The sequence below is a fragment of the Cibotium barometz genome, chromosome 1, assembly GCF_041138505.1.
Source record: "Cibotium barometz isolate CiBa-2024 chromosome 1, ASM4113850v1, whole genome shotgun sequence".
Taxonomy (NCBI): Eukaryota; Viridiplantae; Streptophyta; class Polypodiopsida; order Cyatheales; family Cibotiaceae; genus Cibotium; species Cibotium barometz.
In genome coordinates this window covers 9,792,469-9,814,330 of record NC_141046.1, presented here as the reverse complement: position 1 = coordinate 9,814,330, position 21,862 = coordinate 9,792,469, and the positions used below count along the sequence as shown (strand labels likewise).

General features: G+C 48.4%; 1 protein-coding gene across 1 annotated transcript in view; it reads right to left on the bottom strand.

The window, feature by feature from the left end:
- Nucleotides 1-21,862, bottom strand: part of LOC147641582 (S-adenosylmethionine carrier 1, chloroplastic/mitochondrial-like) — an 86,359-nt gene that overhangs the window by 47,363 nt on the left and 17,134 nt on the right. The window lies entirely within an intron of this gene.

The following is a 21,862-nucleotide window of genomic DNA, read 5'->3' as shown; positions in this document are numbered from 1 at the left end:
TTCATTTAGGACAAGCATAGATCTATTCATAGATCTCATTGTAAACATCACAATTCATTTAGTTGCATTGCATTTGCATTGAAACCATTCTCTTTCTCTTGAGTGTTTCTAAGTGAAGCTTAGTTAAGCCTAAGGTTGTTTTACTACAATCAATCCCTCGCATGTCACATTGGTATCAGAGTGTTTCTAAGTGAAGCTTAGTTAAGCCTAAGGTTGTTTTACTACAATCAATCCCTCGCATGTCACATTGGTATCAGAGTGTTACAGGTAACCAGCCTTAGTTCATGTTCATTTCATAAGTCATTCAGTAAGTCAACATGTTAGTCTCGTCTGCTCAATTAAATCCAGTTCTCAAGATCCTGCAGGCCATCCTTAGGGTTTTTCTAACCCATCCATTTGCATTCTTGCATAGCTTATAGGGTTGCACATGGCTTGCATCAGCATAGTAGTCATCCTAGTAGTCCAGTAAAGATAGTCAGTCTAAGCATCTTGCATCTGCAAGGCATACATGATTTACCCATGAGTTTTCTAGGGAAGAATGGCATCCATCATCAAAGGAGCAAATGGAGTTTTGGGCTTCAACTGGCATCAGTAGGGGGGTTCTCTTCCACATAAGAAGATGGAAGTTTGCTCCAACATCGCCTCAGGAGGTTCAAAGTTCCATGAACGATGGAGATGGTGTGTGAAAGGATTACACAGACAGTTAAGGGTGATTCAGGTTTTTCCGAGTAGATTTATCAACATTTGCCATGCAGTACCCAGTACCCGTAGTGGAGAAGTCTTTGGCTCAAAGGATTCAACTCCTCCAGTCGACCTCAATCCCGGCAGAAGAAGACAAAGTGGGGCAGTGGTTTCGGTGGAAGAGGATCAGCAGAGGGGTCGAAAGGTTGTCAGGTGTACCACCCAGCAACAGTTTGGCAGAGTGGAATGTCATGTGCACACCCAGTTGGTGTGCAGGTGACATGGCATTCTTAGCATTCATAAGTATTAAGCAGGGCATTCATGAGCATTAAGCAGGACATTCAAGCATTAATCCAGTTGTTACAGCACCTATAGCAGTTCATAAAGCATTCCAAGCACTTAGGACATTCAGCACAACAAGTCGGGGCCTGTGGAACTAGTTGACACGTGTGGAACCAACCAACAGCAGATAAATGACGTCGTCGGACTAGTACAAGCTCAACTTGATTCTGATTCAAATCCAAAAAACTCTGGAAGTACCACTCTGCCCCAGGCACGGCTAGCAACCATAGATCCAAAGCATCCCATTGGGTCCGAAAACCCATCCTCCAAAACAACCCTACACACCGCATCAAACCAAATGCAGAACTAGCAGAGGGAGGGGCATCCTCAAAAGCATCACAAAGAGAGGCAGAGGTAGACTCCTCACAATGAGGGAGGGAAGCAGGAATATAAATTGCAGTGGTAACAAAGTCCTCAAAAGCATCACTGAGAGCAAAAGACTCTTCCATAAGTAGAATTAGATCCCAATAATCAACAACAAACAAAGGATCCCTGTGAAAGGATCACACCTCACAGGCAAAACACCCTCCTTTCTCTACAAACACTGCAAAGAACATAGGCTCGGACAAAGTAAATTCTGCTCAGGATCTCTGAAAAGATCACTACTCTCGTCAAGAAAGAACTACTCTCCTCCAGAATCTGTAAAGTCCTGTCATAGAAGAAAGTCTCCACAGATACAAAACAGCTCCCGAAACTGATCCTCAAGTGAAGTATCTGGAGATGGGCCCCCTCTAAGTGTAGAAAACTCCTTTGGGAAGCAAAACACAACCAAAACACTGCTCTCCAGCAAAAAAACAGCAGTCTACCGCCAACAGAAGGCAATGAACATGAAGAAACCGGGCAACTGTGAAGGCCAGGAAAAAACACAAGTATAGATGCTCCAAGAATCAGCAAAACGCTGACTGAAATCAGAAATTCAGTGTCCTCAGGTACCAAACTGCCATCAAAGCCACAATCCACACAAGACCCCATCTGCAAGTGATATGTGTCCATTGGAGAAGAAAACGCAGCCAACCAGGGGGCTGCAAACCTGAAAATACAAGCTGACCAGCTTCCACACCTCATATGAGGAAAAAACGTTGAAGAGAAGGTCCCTTCGGGTCCAACTTGTGAAGCCAAGTGAAGGTACAGCTAAACAAGGCTGCAAATCTGAAAACGCAGAGGTGAAACGGGGCAGTAGATAGGGCAGAATCTGGAAACACAGAAGTGAAAGGTACCACAAAGCCTCAGATCAACCAATTGGCAAACCGACTGTTGCAAACAACCTGTACATGAAGAAACGCAACACAAACAGTGCTGCTGCCCTAAAACAGAGCAGGCCGACAGCTGTATAGGAGTCCCAGGGGTCAAATCTGATGAAGATTGACCACAAATCTGCAGTGGTGAAGCGCCTGGAAGAGGGCAAACCGACCAGCAGCAGAACTAAGAAAAAAATGCAGGAGAGAGAGGAGGGAGCAACAAACACTGCAAGTCACCGGCACTCAGATACCATGATAGAATGCACAGCGGAAGATGGGAAAGTGGAAACACAGGAGAGAGAGTGAGAGAGAAAGAAAGATATATTAACGTCTCCGAAAGGCCAAAGTGGCCTATGAGACCAAAACATAGTACACAGCTGATGGTGTCTCATCAAAAGTAAGACAAATAGGACTAAAAAGTCCTAAAACAGTCCTAAACCGCTATGAAAGGAAAAAACTCCTACTGAGGTACAACAAAAGTGTAATATATCTACAACTAGCATAGGACTAGTGTAATCTGCTCATCTCAGTATCTCTCTTATGGGGTCCTGTAAGATAGAGAAACTAAAGTGGCAGGGCAGTTGTCTCTGTGGCGGGTGATGATGGCTCTAATCCACCGGTGATGAAGCGTCCGTGGACGAGGTCCTAGTAAGCGTGGGCATCTCGCTCGACAAAGTGCTATGGCTCTGTCAAGGGTGACTCCTCATGAAGGACGTCTGGCTTGCCGAGGGGGTAGTGGAGGTCCTGGTCGTATCTGCCAGGGTGGTCCTGGCCCTGAAAAAATCTGTCATGGATTGTTGGCGGGGTGGATCCTGGTGTGCTGTCCTGGCTCGTAGGAGAGCCTCTCGATGGCGTCTGAGCTCCAATAAGAAAAGCCCCAAACACCTCTGATCCTCAAACTCCATCACATGTCATAATGGTCCAAAACCCTCTCGGAAGAGACACCAGTATCTCCCTCGTATCTCATAGTACATAGTACATCGGCATATGTAGTGCTCCTCTGACTCCACTTCCTGGTGACATAGCTGACAAATGCGGTCTTCTGGCTTCATCCCCTCATATCTGCCAGTCTCTATCCTCAGCTGATGTGATGAAGTGCGGATCTGTCCAATGGCATTGCGAATGCCATGTGAGAGATGGCTGTCCATGTATGTAGACCGTGTCACAAAGCCATCTGGGGAGAGATGTAGAAAATGGTCCCGATAGTGGGCCATCTTCGTGCCTAGTGGTAGGGGGGGGCTGGACCATGTCCTTTCTGAATGGGAGAATTAGGGTTAGAGTAATTCATGTGGGAGACATACACAGAGAGAACAAGGGAGAGAGAGAGAGAGAGTTGTGGGGATAAGTCAACTCACCAAGTGAGAGTGTGTGACTCCCCTATCACACATGTATATTGCACTAGTACACATAGTGCACTTAGTACATTAAAAGTACTAAGTGTACTATATACTATAACTTATGGGCTTGTACACACTATAAGGGTGGGCATAGTGCCTTTACCCCAACAACCTCCCACTTAAAGGCAAAGTGCCCTTAAGTAAAGGAAAAGAAAAAATCAGCATGTACATGATAATATACAAGGCCATATCAAGGCTGAAACTGGCCTCATCCAATGCCCATCAAGTGTCTGCAATGAGCAAACCGCTCCGGAGACAAACTCTTTGTCAACAGATCAGCCGGGTTGTCATCTGTACGAATCTTAACAAGCTGAATTTGCTTGTTCTCTATCACCTCTCTGATGAAGTGATACTTCACATCCACATGCTTCGTCTTTGCATGAAAGACAGGGTTCTTTGCCAACTGGATGGCACTCTGACTGTCACAATGCAACAATGGAATATCCCCTGTACAACCCAAATCAACCACTAACCGAGATAGCCATAATGCCTCCTTGCAAGCCTCTGTGGCTGCAATATACTCGGCCTCTATAGTAGATAAGGCAGTGCACTTATGCATCCTGGATATCCATGACACAGCACCTCCTGTGAATGTAAACACATAACCGGTAGTAGACTTCCGGTTATCTGGATGACCGGCATAATCCGAATCCGTGTAACCATGCACTAATGCATCCTGTTTGCCAAAGCAAATGCACATATCCTGTGTGCCCTTCAGGTATCTCATGACACCTTTCACTGCTTCCCAATGCTTCTTGCCAGGTTTGGCCATGTATCTAGAAACCACTCCCACTGCAAATGCAATGTCCGGCCTAGTAGCAACCATGGCATACATGAGACTGCCACAAGCTGAAGCATACGGAATCTTGGCCATATCAGCCCTGTCTCTATCGGACTGTGGGCTGTCCATAGCACTGAGTTTCACATATGGAGGCAAAGGAGTACTAGTCTTCTTCCCCCCGTCCATATTGAACCTCTGCAAAACTTTGCCAATATATTCCTTCTGAGACAAATACAACACATGCTGATTTCTGTCCCGAAGTATCCGCATACCCAAAATGTGATTTGCATCACCCAAATCCTTCATATCAAAGGTTTCATGCAGCCTCTTCTTCAAGGCATCCATCTCTTTACGAGATTTCCCGGCAATCAACATACAAGATGAGGATCAATAGACTGCCATCCAAAGCTTTCTTGGTGTATAAGCAGTGATCTATGTCACTTCTCCTGAATTTCTGGGATTTCATGAATGTATCAAATTTATGATACCATTCCCTTGGTGCCTGTTTGAGCCCATAAAGACTCTTTTTCAGCTTGCATACAAGCTTCTCCTTTCCACTCACTGCATAACCCTCTGGCTGCTGCATATATATCTCCTCATGGAGATCACCGTGAAGAAAAGCAGTCTTCACATCCATCTGAATCAAGTCCAGATGATCATGAGCAACCAAAGCTAACACAGCTCTAAGTGTGGTCATTTTGACCACTGGAGAGAAGATCTCCTCAAAGTCCACACCATATTCCTGCTTAAAGCCCTTAGCCACTAACCTGGCTTTGTATCTTGGCTTTGCATCAGGTGCAACTTTGAGCCTGTAAACCCATTTGCATGGCAAAACCTTCTTGCCTGCAGGCAAATGCACCAACTTCCATGTTCCATTTTTGTGCAGAGAATCCATCTCTGACTTCATGGCACGCTCCCAAAGAGCTTTGTCTGCCCTCTGTAAAGCCTCCTTATAACATGAGGGCTCCCCACAGTCAGTGAGCATCAAGTAGTCAACCCCTGGAACAAACCTGTCAGGGGCTCTGGAGGGTCTAGTGGACCTCCATACCCAATGACCATCATTTGCAGGTTGCTGTCCAGCCTGCATATCACCCATTGGTGGCTCCTGTTCCATGCCATAAGGCTGAAATATCATGCCCGGTATCTCCTCTAACTGTGGTATATCCATAGGGATATCTTCTGCCATATCTGGCCGTCCATTTGGACCATTTTCAGCACCATTTAAGGGCTGGTTTTCCTGCTGTAATGGCTGATTTACAGCCCTTGGTTGTTGTCCATGATGTCCATCATCATCAAAGATGACTCTGCCAGGCTCCTGTTGCCTTGCAGGCTCCTTATACATGCATGTTTCATCAAAAATGACATCATTGCTGCGTATAATCTTTCTATTCACGGGATCCCAAAGTCTATACCCCATTTCACCTTTGTCACCATATCCTAGGAATATGCATTTGTGAGACTTAGGATCAAGTTTGGTGCGCATTTCCCTACGTATGTGCACGTACGCAACGCAACCAAACACTCTCAAGTGCTTGTATGACGGAGGCTTCCCTGTCCATACTTCTTCTGGCACTTTCCCACCAAGCCTCGTGTTAGGTGACCTGTTTATAAGGTGAACGGCTGTCATAACAGCTTCAGCCCAAAAACCATGAGGTAACGCAGCATGTGACAACATAGAACGGACCTTCTCCTGAATGGTCCTGTTCATCCTCTCTGCTGTTCCGTTTTGTGGAGGATCATAAGGAGTAGAGAGCTCCCTCTTGATGCCTTTAGCATCACAAAAGTCCTGAAACTGTTTGGACATATACTCTCCACCATTGTCGGAACGCAAAGCCTTCAGTGTTTTGCCAGTTTGATTCTCAACATGAGCAACAAACTTCTGAAACACTGAGAATGTATCACTCTTCAAACGAAGAGGATAGACCCACACCTTGCGTGTGGCATCATCAATAAAAGACACAAAGTATTTTGCCCCTCCCAAAGAAAGCTGAGGCATCTCACATACATCTGTATGCACAAGCTCTAACTGAGTATCTTTCTGTCCAAGAGCTTTCTTGTGGGGACACTGTAGTTGCCTACCATATATACAATGCTCACAAAACTGAAAACTTGAAAACTTTAGAGAAGGCAAGTAACCCAAACGAGACAATTGCTCCATTCCCTTGACACTCATGTGTCCCAACCGGCTATGCCACATAGAGATTTCCGGCAGCTCGGTTGCATTTACATTAGCATGGTGACAAACACCTGCATGCATAAAGTAAAGAGTGTCCACCTTAGGGCCTCTGGCAACAACCAGTGAGCCCTTACTAATTTTCCACTTTCCACGACCAAATGTGGTAACATAATCAGCATCATCAAGCTGTCCAGTAGAAAGCAGATTCTTCTTGATCTAAGGCACATGCCTGACATCATGGAGCATAAGCTGTGAGCCATCTGAAAACACAAGCCTCACATCACCTCTGCCAAGAATCTTGCATGCATGGTTATCACCCAAATAAACCACTCCTTCATTGCCAGCAGTATACCTGACAAACAAGTCTCTGCAACCTGTGACATGAAAGGAGGCACCTGAATCAATGATCCATGAGTGCATACCATGACCACCTGTAAGAAGTGAATGGGCATCAAGTGAAGACGTGAATAGGACCTCATCCTCACTGTCGCCTGCATGTGACACATTGATTTCTTCAATCTTGACTCCACTTTTGCCCTTTGGCTTTACATCTTTGGCTTCATCTTTGTCTTTGTCTTTGCCTTTTCCCTTTTCTTTTTGATCATTTTTCCATTTGTAGCATTGCTTTTTAATGTGTCTCTGCTTGCCACAATAATGGCATTCCAAATCCTTTTTAGAGCGAGACTTGCTCCTTCCCCGTTCTTGGCTTTTTCCCCTTTGTTGGGATCTCCCACGTGCATTCATTGCATTGGACTTTCCAACAGAGTTGTTTTTCCTGTTCATCTCTTCTTGAAGAAGAGCACCCTCAATATCTGCATATGACAGCATAGCATGCGAATTGCTAGTGGCTGTCCTGAATGTGTCCCAACTCTCTGGCAAAGTGCATAACAGAAAAGTGGCTTTGAACTCATCGTCCATTGCCAACTTTTGATTGATGACCTGGCTGACAATACCATTAAACTCATTTAGATGGGCTGTCATAGACGCCCCTTCCTTCATCTGAAGACCTATGAGTTTCTTCAACCAATACACTTTGCTTGAGGCACTTTGCTGGGCATACAAGTCCTGCAATCTCTGCCACATTCCCCAAGCTGTCTTCTCTTCACGAATGCTGAAAAGTAAAGAGTCTGACACACAGACAACATGATGGTGGATCTTGCCAGCTCATCCATATCTTCCCACTCTTCAGCAGTAAGAGAAGCGGGCATTACACCCCTTTCTTTGATAGGCTTGTGCTGCTTCTTCTGGAGCAACACATTATAGCACTGGGTTTGCCAAATATTATAGTTATGTGAGCCTTCAAGCTTCTTGATGTGAAGCAATGAAGAGCTCTCACCTGTGGTTGCCATAGCAATATGCAACCTGTCAATGCCTGACTCCCTGCAAAATGTGCAAACACTGCACTAAAAGCACACAAAGTGCTCACAGTTGTTCTCCCAAGCTTTATCTCCCACTGCGGAAGCAAGAATGCAACTTTTCTCCCACTGTTTGTGATGAAATCACCAAAATCTGGTTGCTGCAGATTTTGGACAGCACCTTAAATGTGCTTTGTTGCCCTTCCAAAGTACTGTACAATAGTACCAAGTGCTCACCTGTGATGTACCAAACCTGTACCGGCAAGTACAGCAGCTGAAATTGAACCTTTTCCTCACTCAAATTAGTGTACAGCCATGCCAAAACTTGCACAAAGCTGTGCCAAATCTGTACCAGCAGGTACAGTAGCAATAAATGCTCTCTTGGCTGTCCAAATGAGTAAAAATCAGACTTTTACAGTCCCGAACACTGCATAAAACAGTCCCGAACAGAAATTGGGCAAAAGCCCCTTGACTGCAAGCTGATTTTTGAGGATTCAAGGCATAAATATCTTGCCTGCTGCTTTGCCAAGCTTAACAAGCATAAAATCTTGAAAAGCCCCTTGATTTAAGATCAATTGCTGATCATACATGGTACATTGACGCACATAAAGGCATCCAGAGTGTTCACGATGCTTCCCCCTGGCCACATATACATCAAATACATGAAAGCCCCTTGATTTACAGGCACATTGAGTGCTTGTAAGGCATCAACACATTATCCACAGCATCAAATGCGATTGCCTGCATGCAAATCAATCCAATCGGCACAAAAGCCCCTTGATTTGCACTGCAATTTGCTGCAAATTTTGCAAATCAATACAATCGGCACAAAAGCCCCTTGATTTGCACTGCAATTTGCTGCAATTTTGTCCAAATGTGCGATTTCTCACATCATACAGCATGTATGAGTGCTTAATTGCACGATTACATCAAAAGCCCCAAATTTCGACATCCAATTTCCTGCAAATTGATCCTGATTGTGACCAATTTCCTGCAAATTGATCCTGATTGTGACCAATGTCACCCAATTTTGCCAATTTTGCTCAAAAATTGGGCAATTTGGCACCTGTACCTGCTCAATTGATTGAATTGATAAGAAATTCTCAAAATTGAAGGCAAATACCTCGTAATTTTTGAATTTCTCTGATCTGCAGGCTGAATTTCAGTTGTTGCAGGAGAGGGGGTTTGCTGATGCTGATGCTGATGCTCCTACAGCTGTAGCTGATGCACGGGCTTCTGTTGAATGTGCTGTTGACGGGCACCGGGGTTCTGCTCGCACTGGGCCAGTGCTTGCGGGTGGCTAATTACCCGATGGAGCTGCTCCTTTTTCACACCTTGTGTATTCGCCGGACCACCACTCGCAGCAGGTGAGGAGCTAAACGCCGCCAGCAATACGTGAGCACTGCTGTAGGCGCCTGACTTATGCGAGCGCTGCTGTAGGCGCCTGACTACGTGTCCGCAGCCAGTTACGTGTTATGGGTGAGCGCCGGTGACGAGTTGGGTTTCTGCCCGGCTATAGCCCGCGTGAGTGCTTTGCTCACCGCACCATGGTGTGTCGAGCCAGTTACGTGTTATGGGTGAGCGCCGGTGACGAGTTGGGTTTCTGCCCGGCTGTAGCCCGCGTGAGTGCTTTGCTCACCACACCATGGTGTGTCGCCTTCGCCTGCACTTCGCTGCCTTATGGTAGGTTCTCGCCTTCGCCGAGTAGCAGCGCTACAGCATCTGCGCAAGCAATTTGGGCGCCCACTACCTCATTCTACCTCAGCAGTAAGTGCTGACTCCGTTTCTCACAAGATCGGCCTCACTCACTCACTCCACGCCTTACAGAAATCTGATACAGAAAAGGGGAGGGAGGCACTTCTTGCTCTGATACCAGTTGAATGGGAGAATTAGGGTTAGAGTAATTCATGTGGGAGACATACACAGAGAGAACAAGGGAGAGAGAGAGAGAGAGAGTTGTGGGGATAAGTCAACTCACCAAGTGAGAGTGTGTGACTCCCCTATTCCACTAGTACACATAGTGCACTTAGTACATTAAAAGTACTAAGTGTACTATATACTATAACTTATGGGCTTGTACACACTATAAGGGTGGGCATAGTGCCTTTACCCCAACACTTTCTGCATCTAGCCTCACGATGTCCATCCTGATCACCCTATTCTACTCAGAGCGACTAAGGTCCAAGAAGGGAAAGTCCAAGCTGTAATCATATGGAGGGAGCGCATCAATCGTCATGCCATGTAAACTCAGCCAGGTACACATCTGGGTGTACCAACATCGTGTATCGCCGTCTGCTGCTAATTGCCTGGAAGAGATAAGTGCTAGGTGTGGGTATCTCTGTCTGGGGAGCTCCCATATCCTCTGTAAAAATGTCACTAACTGGAACAGGGCTTCAGTAACCACTGGTGCAGCTCCTATCTCTGCTCTAACAATCTCATGAGGTACCGATGGTTTGCTCCGAATCATGTGTGCGATCATAGTCACTAGTGGTTTCTCTAGTACTTGCCATCCATCATAGAAATCTCTCTCTCGTCCGACCTGGTCAACAAGCGGCTCCCTCCTCATGTGGTAGAGGCTGGGTCCCCATATGGGTGAGCCATATAAGAGCGTAGGTGTGACCGATGTGTCAAACAACCAGAGTTTGGTGCACGGCTCCTGAAACTGAATGTAGCCACATTGTCTCTCTAGTGCCCCTAGGGCTGCATATCCACGTGCCAATCTAGCCTCTGATGCCTGCCTCATAGAGAACTGTGGTCCACTGAATGTGACTCCTAGGTACACATATGATCTGGTGTATTCCACTGATTCACCTCAAAAGGTGAACTGATGGTCGGATCTAGTCACCCAGGCCTGTGCGGTATTGAAGACCATAATCTTAGTCTTCCCAAGGTTCACTGTGAGGTCCTTATCTGCACAAAACGACTGCAAAGCATCCAAATGTTGTTGCAAACCCTCAGGGGAGTCTACAATAAGTACAATGTCATCGGCATATAGCAATATGGGTATCCAAACCCCTGCCAGACTGCCCCTGCCCCCCCATCCTGTCAATGTAGTCGGATATCTCATCAATGTAAAGTCCAAAAAGGGTGGGTGACAGTGGGCATCCTTGCTTCACCCCAATGGTGCTAGTCAATGTATCCGACATGCCTCCGGGAGTCCGTACTCTACCTATCACCGCCTCATATAATGCATAAATGCCCCACTGCATCTCACGAACACCAATGTCATGCAATCTCCTCATGAGTCTGGCACGTGGCACCGTGTCAAAGGCTTTGTGGAAGTCCACAAAGCAACAATATATCCTCTTCCCCCTGTGCCCGTCCCTCCTCAATGAGAGCCCTGAGGGTAAATATGTGATCCAAAGTCGTGAAACCTCGTCTAGAACCTGTCTGCCCAGGTGCTCTGAGTCCATGTGTCTCAGCCCATCTACTCAGCTCTTGACCCAAAATAGATCCGAATATCTTGGCCAAGCAATGGCCAATCATGATGGTCCTGAAGTTCCCTAGTATCATGGGGTCACCACTCTTAAATAGAGGTACAATAGTATGTGCCGACCAACTGTCTGGGAAACCTTCGCAAATGGCCCTGTTAAAAACATGTGTACTAGCAGTGGTGCCAACACATCTCTGGCATGTGAAAAATGTTCTTCCACCAGACCATCCTGGCTTTGGTCTCTTCCATTACGTAGTCTATCAATAGCATCCAAAACCATCCGAATGGTGACAAAAGTACTATGATCCGGGCGAGTCGCTTACGGATGAGGGATGGGGGGCTGCCCTGGTACTTCATATAAAGTTCTTGCATATTCATGCCATGCCTCGGGTGCTGTGATAGGTGTGGGTGGCTGTCGCTCATGGAACATCTTCCACGCCCTCTTGTTTTTCTTTCCGAGAAAAGATCCTTTCATTAGTTATAAAAAAGCCCACTGGGCTACAAAACCCCTCTCCTGCTCATAAGAAGGTAGAGCAGAGATCCAATCAAGGCAGTACAAATAAAAGTACAAATAACTGAGAGGCTATATCATACAATAGGAGGGGGCAAAATCCAAACAGGTGGCCTGTAGTGCCAGCGGGGGGTACCCGCGTGTAGAGTATAGAAAGGGCCGCTGCGCCAAGTGGTGTGGAAGGCCTGGCGCCACAAGATCGCTCGATCCGAGTCACCCCGGATGCGGTCATACTGTCCTCGCAGGGTGTGAATCAACTCCTGTCAGATAGCCCGAACACTCTCTGCTGGTGGCTCCAGTCTCCCCTCAAAGGCCCTGAAACAACGGGCTCTCCAGGTGAACCATATGGTGAGGCTGCTGAGGAGCTCCCATCGTAGATCCCTCTCCTGTGTCCAGCCGGCTGTCGAGAAATCCGGTGAAGGAACAAGGCGAGGCTGGCCCCCAATGAATCTGATGGCCTGGCTGTCCTGCTCCATCTCGTATCCCAGAGCTGGCCCTGACGAAGTCGACCAAGCAACGGCTCCCCACGTATACATGCCCTTTGGAGAGAGGGGGCCCAAAATGCGCAGCAACCTCAGCCAAATCTACTGCGCCTATGGACAGTCCCATAGGCAATGTCTCTGTGTCTCCAATGGGTGGCCGCATCGAACACACGCCGGCAGAAGGCCACTGTAGACAAGCCAGGTGCCAACTGCAGAGCCCCTGCGGGCAACCAGCCACTGGAAAGCCGAGATCCTGCGTGCCTGTCTGCTAGCCCAGAGCCTGGTCCAAAAATCCTCCAGGAACTCCTGTGAGAGTCCCTGTAGCCGCCAATGCTCCGATGCAGCTGGAGAGACCATCCTCCTCGCAGTCAAAATATGCCTCCTCAACCGAACAGTGTACTGAAAAAAGGTGATCTCTGTGGCCTCGGGGGACGCATAAGGATCATGCCACTCGTACTCGCCAGGGTCCCACTGGAGCCGGGCCAAGGGGCGCGCAGCATATGCCCATATGCGCCAATCAGAGTCCACATCTGCAGGGTCTGGATCAATATGCCACTTCCGAGAAGCGGCGACCACTACCCATATCCTCTGAAAGATGGACTCTGCAACCAAAGGCGACTCCGCCTCCACTCTCTGAAGTCTGCCCTCATCCTGTATCTCATAGTAGAGGCATCTACCATCCTCAGTGCAAGCTCTGACAGCAATCAGGATCTCCAATTGTGTAAAGGCTCCCATCCACCGTGGGGCCGCTGGCTCGAGAGGCGTGAACCACTCCTCAGTGAGTGCCTCCTGAATGTCATCCCTCATAATCAGCCCCCCTCTGAAGTGACTCAGCCTCTCTGCCTCGATCTCCTCCGGGAGACTGCAAAAGGCCTGCCAATCTCCAAAACTGCGTGCTGGGCCTGCCGCCAATGGTCCCCAGGCTAGACGAGGCCGAGAACCCAGCATATGACCCTGCTCTGTGCGTACCGCGGGGCTCCAGATGAGCGGCTGTCTGGCCCGCTCCTCATCACAAGTGGGAGGTCTCTGAGAAAGCCCCGGTCTCAGCAACTCCCAAGCTCGCACGATACTCAAGGCAAATCTGTCCTCCCATCCTCTACTGAGGCCTGTCCTTCTCATCTCTGTGAAGATCCACCGAATCTTCATTCTCATAATCTTCATCATTCTCAGATCCCTGCTTTGATTGACCAGCCTTTAATCCATAGGTTGCTGCCTCAACCATAGAGATAGCATGACTAGCAGCCATATTCTCAACCAGCTTTTTCATCCCTCCTTTCCCAAAGTTTGTACTTAATGGAAGACCAGTCTCTGTAAGGTGGATTTTCCCATCTTTGAAAAACACAAGTTGATTTTTAAGGGCTTCTTTATAGCTAGCACAATCTTTCTTTGCATGTTCTGGGTCATCACACCATATGCATCTGTATGTAAACCCTTCTTTGCTTTGAGGCCTTTGCATAGAAGCCTGCCCTAATGGTAGCCCCTTTTCTTCAATCCTGGACATCTTCAATTTTAGGTCCCGCATGCCCTTAATAAGTTCTTCCATCGGCCCTTCTACCTTTGGGATTGCAGCAGCTGGTTTTGGTAGATTCTCAGGGGTAACAGCAGTTATAGGAGTTCCCGAGCTCATCACCATTTTATCCCTCCTTCGTTGCCGCTTTGCTAGCATGGTGACCGCATCCTCAACATCATTCCAATCACTCTTTAGTCCCTACTCTGTATCCTTATCCTCAAGGAGAATTTCCAGTTTTTCTTGGAGATCTTTCCCAGCTGCTTGTAAGAAGAGCTCTGTTTTTTCTCTGTCCAAAGTTGTGCGCTCTATCCTTGACAGCTGGGCATAGCGCTTCTCAAACTCTCTTAGCAGCTCTGTGGCAGAAATTCCCATTTTAGGTTTTGTGACCCATTCCAAGAAAGTTCGTTTGGTCACTCGCTCAGAATCCTCCATGAAATATTCGTCCTTTAAAGCAAGCTTGAACTCCTCCCAATTTCTGCCACCATGTGCTGTCTGCAATCCTCTTATGCGCTCTCTTATTTCAGGAACACATACCAGCTCAAAACTTCGAACTATATCCTCCTCAGTTACCCTGTTTAGCTCCATTTCCTTTATGTAATTGCGCAGGTACTTTGTGATATCCTTTCCATCAAATTGATCCACCTTTTTCACAATTGATTGTAGTGCTTTGGTCGTGGTAATTTGTCCCCTCTCAGCAGCTTGTTGTCTGCTGTTGCATGTACATAGTAAACATCTGAAACATCTGCATAACTCCGGGATCAAAATGAACCCCCTGACCCTCAAAATTCTCAGCCATAGCTTCCCTGTATATTTCACCACACTCTCACCCCAGCAGTTTCACGTCGGGTTCACCAAAGAGCTGTCGTGACGTGGACGGTGTCGCTGGGAAAGTACGAGACTTCTAGCTGTGAGAGTAGGTACCAAACTCCACAAGGAAACTCACACACAAAATTTTCCAAGGAGCATAGGACATATCCATTTTTAATGACATATACATGTGTCAATTCACCTCAATACATCCTTGAATTCATCCTGATGATTGCACAAAAATTGTGTACCAAGTGCTTGTCCCTTTCCAAGCATAGACTCACTGACTCCTCTTTCCAAATCCCTCAAACCAATCACATGTAGGCATAACATAACCTTCAAATATTTTCAACATACATGTGACCATTTACATTCCATACATCCAGTGTCATCAATTCCATCATCTCATGATGTTCTTTATCACCTGAAAGCCTGCCTTTAAATTCCAACAACTCACAAACAAAAGACGATATTTGGCATAACTATAACACGCTCACATGATTTTAAGAAATTCCATGACTTGCATTCCAGATCCACTAGGGTAGAAACAAAATCAAATTTACCAGAATCCTTGCTGCATTTTCTGATACTTTGATTCCATGTATTTTGATGCATTAATATCACAACTCTTCATATCAAGTCCTTCTTGATTTACAAAACCTTTAAAGGTTTATTGACTTTTACGATTTTTCAAATCGTAGGTAGGTAGGATAGTGAAATAAAATTAAATTAAATCATCACTTATCTGAAGGTAGCAAGGCGATTTACACTTGATTTTTGTAAACTCCCATACGACGCCTCGCTGCAGGCCGTGAAGGGCAAAAAACATGTATTTATTGAAAATCCCATCACTGGATAACACTCAATTAGCTCTTTAATTCTAACTCCTACATGCCATGAACAGTAACGGCCTCCTCGATTTTATTCACTCTGGTTAGTTGGCGGACTGGTTTTCTCTTTTTTCTGCAGACCCCTTTCTGATATATGCGCTCCCCTCGTTCTCTGGTTTTTCCTCATTTTCCCGCAAGGAAATCGGGCGCCCAACCACCTTTTGCAGCCCAAAAATCGCTAATTTCCAATTTGAAATACTGCGCCTGCTTATATTCACGCAAGCCGCCACCCGCCACCTTGCATATATGTTTCCAGCTGGCGCTTTGGGAAGCTTCTCAAACACTTCTTGTGCTTCTATTACCACATATATGGATGTCCCCTTGGGTGTATTAATCAAGGTACACGCAAGAGCCAACAACTCACTGTGCCTACACAACAACTCTCTCTTTACATCATCTGAAATGCTGTGTGACACCCAATGCAAACCTGAGACATACCCTTCTTTTGCCACTTTGAGTGAAAGATCTTCTAGCTGCATGTTCGAAGACATGGCGTCCAAGCTCGGCATTGCTCCATGTTCGACAAGCTCCCAACACAGTATGCCAATTCACAATACCAGGATGAAATGGCATCTTCTTGATCAAAGCTACCGTCTTGTCTACATGGCCTGCCCGGCCAAGGAGATCAACAATGCAAGTGTAATGCTCAAGAGTTGGGATGAGACCATAGTCATTGCTAATGGCCTCAAGGTACAACTGACCTTTTTCCATTAGACCTGCATGACTGCATGCATTTAGAACACTACCGAATGTAACCAGATTTGGCTTGATACCTTTCCCTATCATTCTGCCGAGCATATGAAAAACATTTTCACTCTCTCCAAGCTTAAAGTCTTTTTTGCATTTCCATATATGTTAAGAAGGGTGTTCCCTACTACAAGGTCTACCATATGCATAAAACTCCATAATTCATACCACACTCATGTACAGAGGCTTCGAGACCTGGCTCAGCCTCCGCTCGTCTTATTGAACCGTATTTACAATATGAACATATATACTCAGGCATCATATAATGACTCGTCATGGCACTTAACCCCATGCATCTGGATTTGCATTTGATGGCCTCACATGCATGGTTTCACACCATAGACGTGCCATGGCACGACAACGTGATATACCACATAGTCGCTAAAAGCACCTGATTTGTCACCACCACCCTCCCAGCCAAGGATAGCCGAGCTGTACTCCAATATAAAAGCTTCTTCCGAATGCTCAGAAGAAGCGGGGCGATCTGCTGCGCAGGTGACAAATCAAGTCCAATCTGGCATCCCAGATACCGCACTGCTGTGCCAGGAGGAATCCATCTAAAACCCGGGTTTGGGCTCCATGCCGGAGCGGGAGCGCTACTGATCCAAAAAGCAACTGTCTTGCGCCAATTGATCAATGCTCCCGAAGCCACACCAAAAACCTGTAGCGACTGCTCTGCCCTCTGTAGATTGGCCTCCTGGCCATGCAGAAACAATCCCGTGTCACCAGCAAACTCAGAATCGAGCAGGTCCTCACCCCGGACTGGAAGCTGGAGTCCTCTCAAACCAACCTCCTGTGCTGTCAGATACATGCTCATAGCCTCTGCAAAGAAGAGAAAAAGGACCGGGGCGAGAGGGCATCCCTGATGACGGACTGATTTGGTCAACTCAAAACTCGGCCCCCGTCCTCCTGCCATCAACACCTGGCTACGAGCTGTGGAATATAGAGCCGCCACTCCTCGAATCCAGTCTGGCTCAAAACCCAGGCGAAGTATAGTGCCCTCTAGAAAACCCCAATCGACTCTATCGTATGCCTTCTCAAAATCGAGAAGCATAACGACCAAGTTCTCACCGAAAATTCTAGCTCGGGCCGTCGCCTCCCAGAAGGTGAAAATGTTGTCAAGGATACTGCGCTCCTTGACGAATCCTGTCTGGGTAGCATGAATCAAATCCCCAAGGAAGGGTTGGATCCTCAAACTCAAGGCCTTTGCTAGGACCTTGTAGACAGTATTGAGGATCGTAATAGGCCTCCAATGCCGAATATCATCTAACACTCCCTCCCCCTTGGGGGATAAGAAAGATCAAGCCCTCTGAAAAACTCTGTGGCATCACCCCAGTGTCCAAAACATACTGAAAACCCCTACGGAGGCCTAGCCCCAAAAGGTCCCACTAGCGCATAAAAAAGGCAGGCGTCAATCCGTCCTCCCCAGGGCAACTATGACGCGGAAGGACCCTCAAAGCCTCAACAAGCTCATCCTCTGAAAGAGGCTTACCCAAAACTGTGCGCATACGATCTGTGACCCTCCTCTGCACATGGGCCCACACAGTCTGTCTGCAAGCATCACGTGCCTCCGTGGCTAGCTCCGTTGAAAGTCTCTATAGAACTTAGTGGCAATAGCTCTAATCTCCCCGGGCTCAGTGGCTAACGATCCGTCTTGCCTCCTGAGCTAGCGTACTCCTGCTCGAGCATGGCGGGGTCCGGTGATCTCAAAAAACTCCCCAGTCACTCTATCACCAAGCTACGTCCACTGAGAGGCCTCGCGATGATAGTAGAACTCGTGTCTCTGCTCCTCTGCCTCTCTAACCTCCTGGCGTGCCTGGCTCAGCTGGGACGCCACCCACTCACATGTAGGCAGCTGCTCCTGAAGACGCTGGAGCAAAGCAAGGCTACGTCTCAAGCGACGCTCCCGCTCTCGTGTCTCTCCCAACCGTGTCAAGGCTGTAGCGTGCAAAAAAGAGCTGAGCTCGATGAGTCCCTGGGCACACTGGCCTGCTGCATCCAGGTCAGAGCTCTGGCTATCATGCCATATCCTCTCAATGTCCTCAAAAAGACTGGGGTCTGTAAGTATCCTCTCTGGGATCCTCAACTGCAAGCTGGTCTCCCGTGTCCTCTCCTCAAGTGTCAAAATAACTGGCGCATGGCCTGAAAAAGAGGTGCCAGCGAGAATGCCAATGGAGCAACCACGCTCCCCGAACCTTTTTTTTTTCCCCCGAGAAAAGATCCTTTCATTAGTTATATAAAAACGCCCGTAGGGCTACAAAAGATCCTCTCTGCTCATAAGAAAACAGAGCAGAGAACAAAGCAAGGCAGCCAGGGAGACTCTCCCTAGATGCTGAAAAGTACAAGTATTAGTACAAAGAACTGAGAGGCTATATCATACAATAGGAGAGGGGGAAAGCCAAACAGGTGTCCTGTAGTGCCAACGGGGGGACCCCGCGTGTAGGGTATAGAAGGGGCCGCTGCGCCAAGTGGTGTGAAAGGCCTGGCGCCGCAAGATCGCCTCATCCGAGTCACCCCGGATGCGGTCATACTGTCCTCGTAGGGTGTGGATCAACTCCTGCCAAATCCCCCGAACAGTCTTTGCTGGTGGCTCCAGTCTCCCCTCAAAGGCCCTGAAACACCGGGCCCTCCAGGTGAACCAGATGGTGAGGCTGCTGAGGAGCTCCCATCGTAGATCCCTCTCCTGTGTCCAGCCGGCGGACGAGAAATCCGGTGAAGGAACAAGGCGAGGCTGGCCCCTAATGAATCTGATGGCCTGGCTGTCCTGCTCCGTCTCATAGCCCATAGCAAGCCCTGACGAAGTCGACCAAGCAGCGGCACCCCACGTATACATACCCTCTGGAGAGAGGGGGGCCAGAATGCGCAGCATCCGCAGCCAAATCTGCTGCGCCTGAGGGCAGTCCCATAGGCAATGTCTCTGTGTCTCCATAGAGTGGCCACATCGGGCGCAGGCCCCCGGAAGACCGCTGTAGACAAGCCAGGTGCCAACTGCAGAGCCCCTGTGGGCGACCAGCCACTGGAAAGTCGAAATCTTGTGTGCCTGTCGACTAGCCAAGAGCCTGGTCCAAAAATTCTCCCGGAACTCCTGTGAGAGTCCCTGTAGCCGCCAGTGCCCCGATGCAGCTGGAGAGACCATCCTCCTCGCCGTCAAAATATGTCGCCCCAACCGAACAGTATACTGGAAAAAGGTGATCTCTGTGGCCTCAAGGGATGCATAAGGATCATGCCACTCGTACTCGCCAGGGTCCCACTGGAGCCGGGCCAAGGGGTGCGCTGCATATGCCCATATGCGCCAATCAGAGTCCACATCTGCAGGGTCTGGGTCAATATGCCACTTCCGAGAAGCGGCGGCCACTACCCGTATCCTCTGAAAGATGCACTCTGCAACCAAAAGCGACTCCACCTCCACTCTCTGAAGTCTGCCCTCATCCTGGATCTCATAGTAGAGGCATCTGCCATCCTCAGTGCAAGCTCTGACAACAATCAGGATCTCCAACTGTGTAAAGGCTCCCGTCCACCATGGGGCCACGTGCTCGAGGCGTGAACCACTCCTCTGTGAGTGCCTTATGAATGTCATCCCTCATAATCAACCCCCCTCTGAAGTGACTCAGCCTCTCCACCTGGGTCTCCTCTGGGAGACTGCAGAAGGCCTGCCAGTCTCCAAAACTACGTGCTGGGCCTGCCGCCAATGGTCCCCAGGCTAGACGAGGCCGAGAACCCAGCATATGACCCTGCTCTGTGCGAACCGCTGGGCTCCAAATGAGCGGCTGTCTAGCCCGCTCCTCATCACAAGAAGGTCTCTGAGAGAGCCCCGGTCTCAGCAACTCCCAAGCTCTCAGGCTACTCAAGGCAAATCTGTCCTCCCATCCTCTACTGAGGCCTGTCCTCCTAATCTCTATGAAGATCCATCGTATCTCTGGTGCCCAAGTGCCCCCTGCTGGGGGAGCCTGAGCCTGCAGCCGCTGCAAAAGAAGCTCTTTCCAAGGCTCAGCGCCTGGAAGCAGCCCCCGAACAATAAGCTTCCCCAATAAGGCTCTACTCTGATCAACTGGATCTATAATGCCCAAGCCTCCCTGGGCCATCGGAAGTGTAATAACTGCCCAAGCAACCTTTGCCCGGGCTGGCTGGCCATCCCGCCCAGACCAAAGAAAGTTCCTGATCAGCCTCTATACCTGGCTGATACAAGAGCTTGAGAAGATCCAGCAAGACGTAATGTACCACATGGTCGCTAAAAGCACCTGATTTGCCACCACCACCCTCCCAGCCAAGGATAGCCGAGCTGTACTCCAATACAAAAGCTTCTTCCAAATGCTCAGAAGAAGCGGGGCAATCTGCTGCTTAGGTGACAAATCTAGTCCAATCTGGCATCCCAAATATCGCACTACTGTGCCAGGAGGAATTCATCTAAAACCCGGGTCTGGGTTCCATGCCGGAGTGGGAGCGCTACTGATCCAAAAGGCCACTGTCTTGCGCCAATTGTTCAATGCTCCCGACGCTGCACTAAAAACCTGGAGAGACTGCTCTGCCCGCTGAAGATTGGCCTCCTGGCCATGCAAAAATAAACCCGTGTCATCAACAAACTCAGCATCGAGCAGGTCCTCCCCCCGGACTGGGAGCTGGAGTCCTCTCAAACCAACCTCCTCTGCCGTCAGATACATGCTCATAGCCTCAGCAAAGAAGAGAAAAAGAATCGGGGCGACAAGACACCCCTAACGGACTGATCTGGTCAACTCAAAACTCGGCCCCCGTCCTCCTGCAATCAGCACCTGGCTACGAGCTGTGGAATATAGAGCCGCCACCCCTCGAATCCAACCTGGCTCAAAGCCGAGGCGAAGCATAGTGCCCTCTAAGAAACCCCAATCGACTCTATCGTATGCCTTCTCAAAATCGAGAAGCATCACGACCAAGTCCTCACCAAGAAATCTAGCTCGGGCCGTCGCCTCCCAGAAGGTGAAAATGTTGTCAGGGATACTACGCTCCTTGACGAATCCTGTCTGGGTAGCATGAATCAACTCCCCCAGGAAGGGCTGGATCCTCAAACTCAAGGCCTTTGCTAAGACCTTGTAGATAGTATTGAGGATCGTAATAGGTCTCCAATGCCGAATATCATCTGATACTCCCTCCCCCTTGGGGGATAAGAAAGATCAAGCCCTCTGAAAAGCTCTATGGCATCATCCCAGTGTCCAAAACATACTGAAAGCCCCTGCGGAGGCCTGGCCCCAAAAGGTCCCAATAGCGCATAAAAAAGGCAGGCGTCAATCCGTCCTCCCCTGGGCAACTATGGCGCGGAAGGACCCTCAAGGCCTCAGCAAGCTCAACCTCTAAGAGAGGCTCACCCAGAACTGTACGCATACGATCTGTGACCCTCCTCTGCACATGGGCCCACAGAGTCTGTCTGCAAGCATCCCGAGCCTCGGTGGCTGGCTCCGCTGAAAGCAGGTCTCTATAGAACCCAGTGGCAATGGCTCTGATCTCCTCGGGCTAAGTAGCTACCGATCCGTCCGGCCTCCCA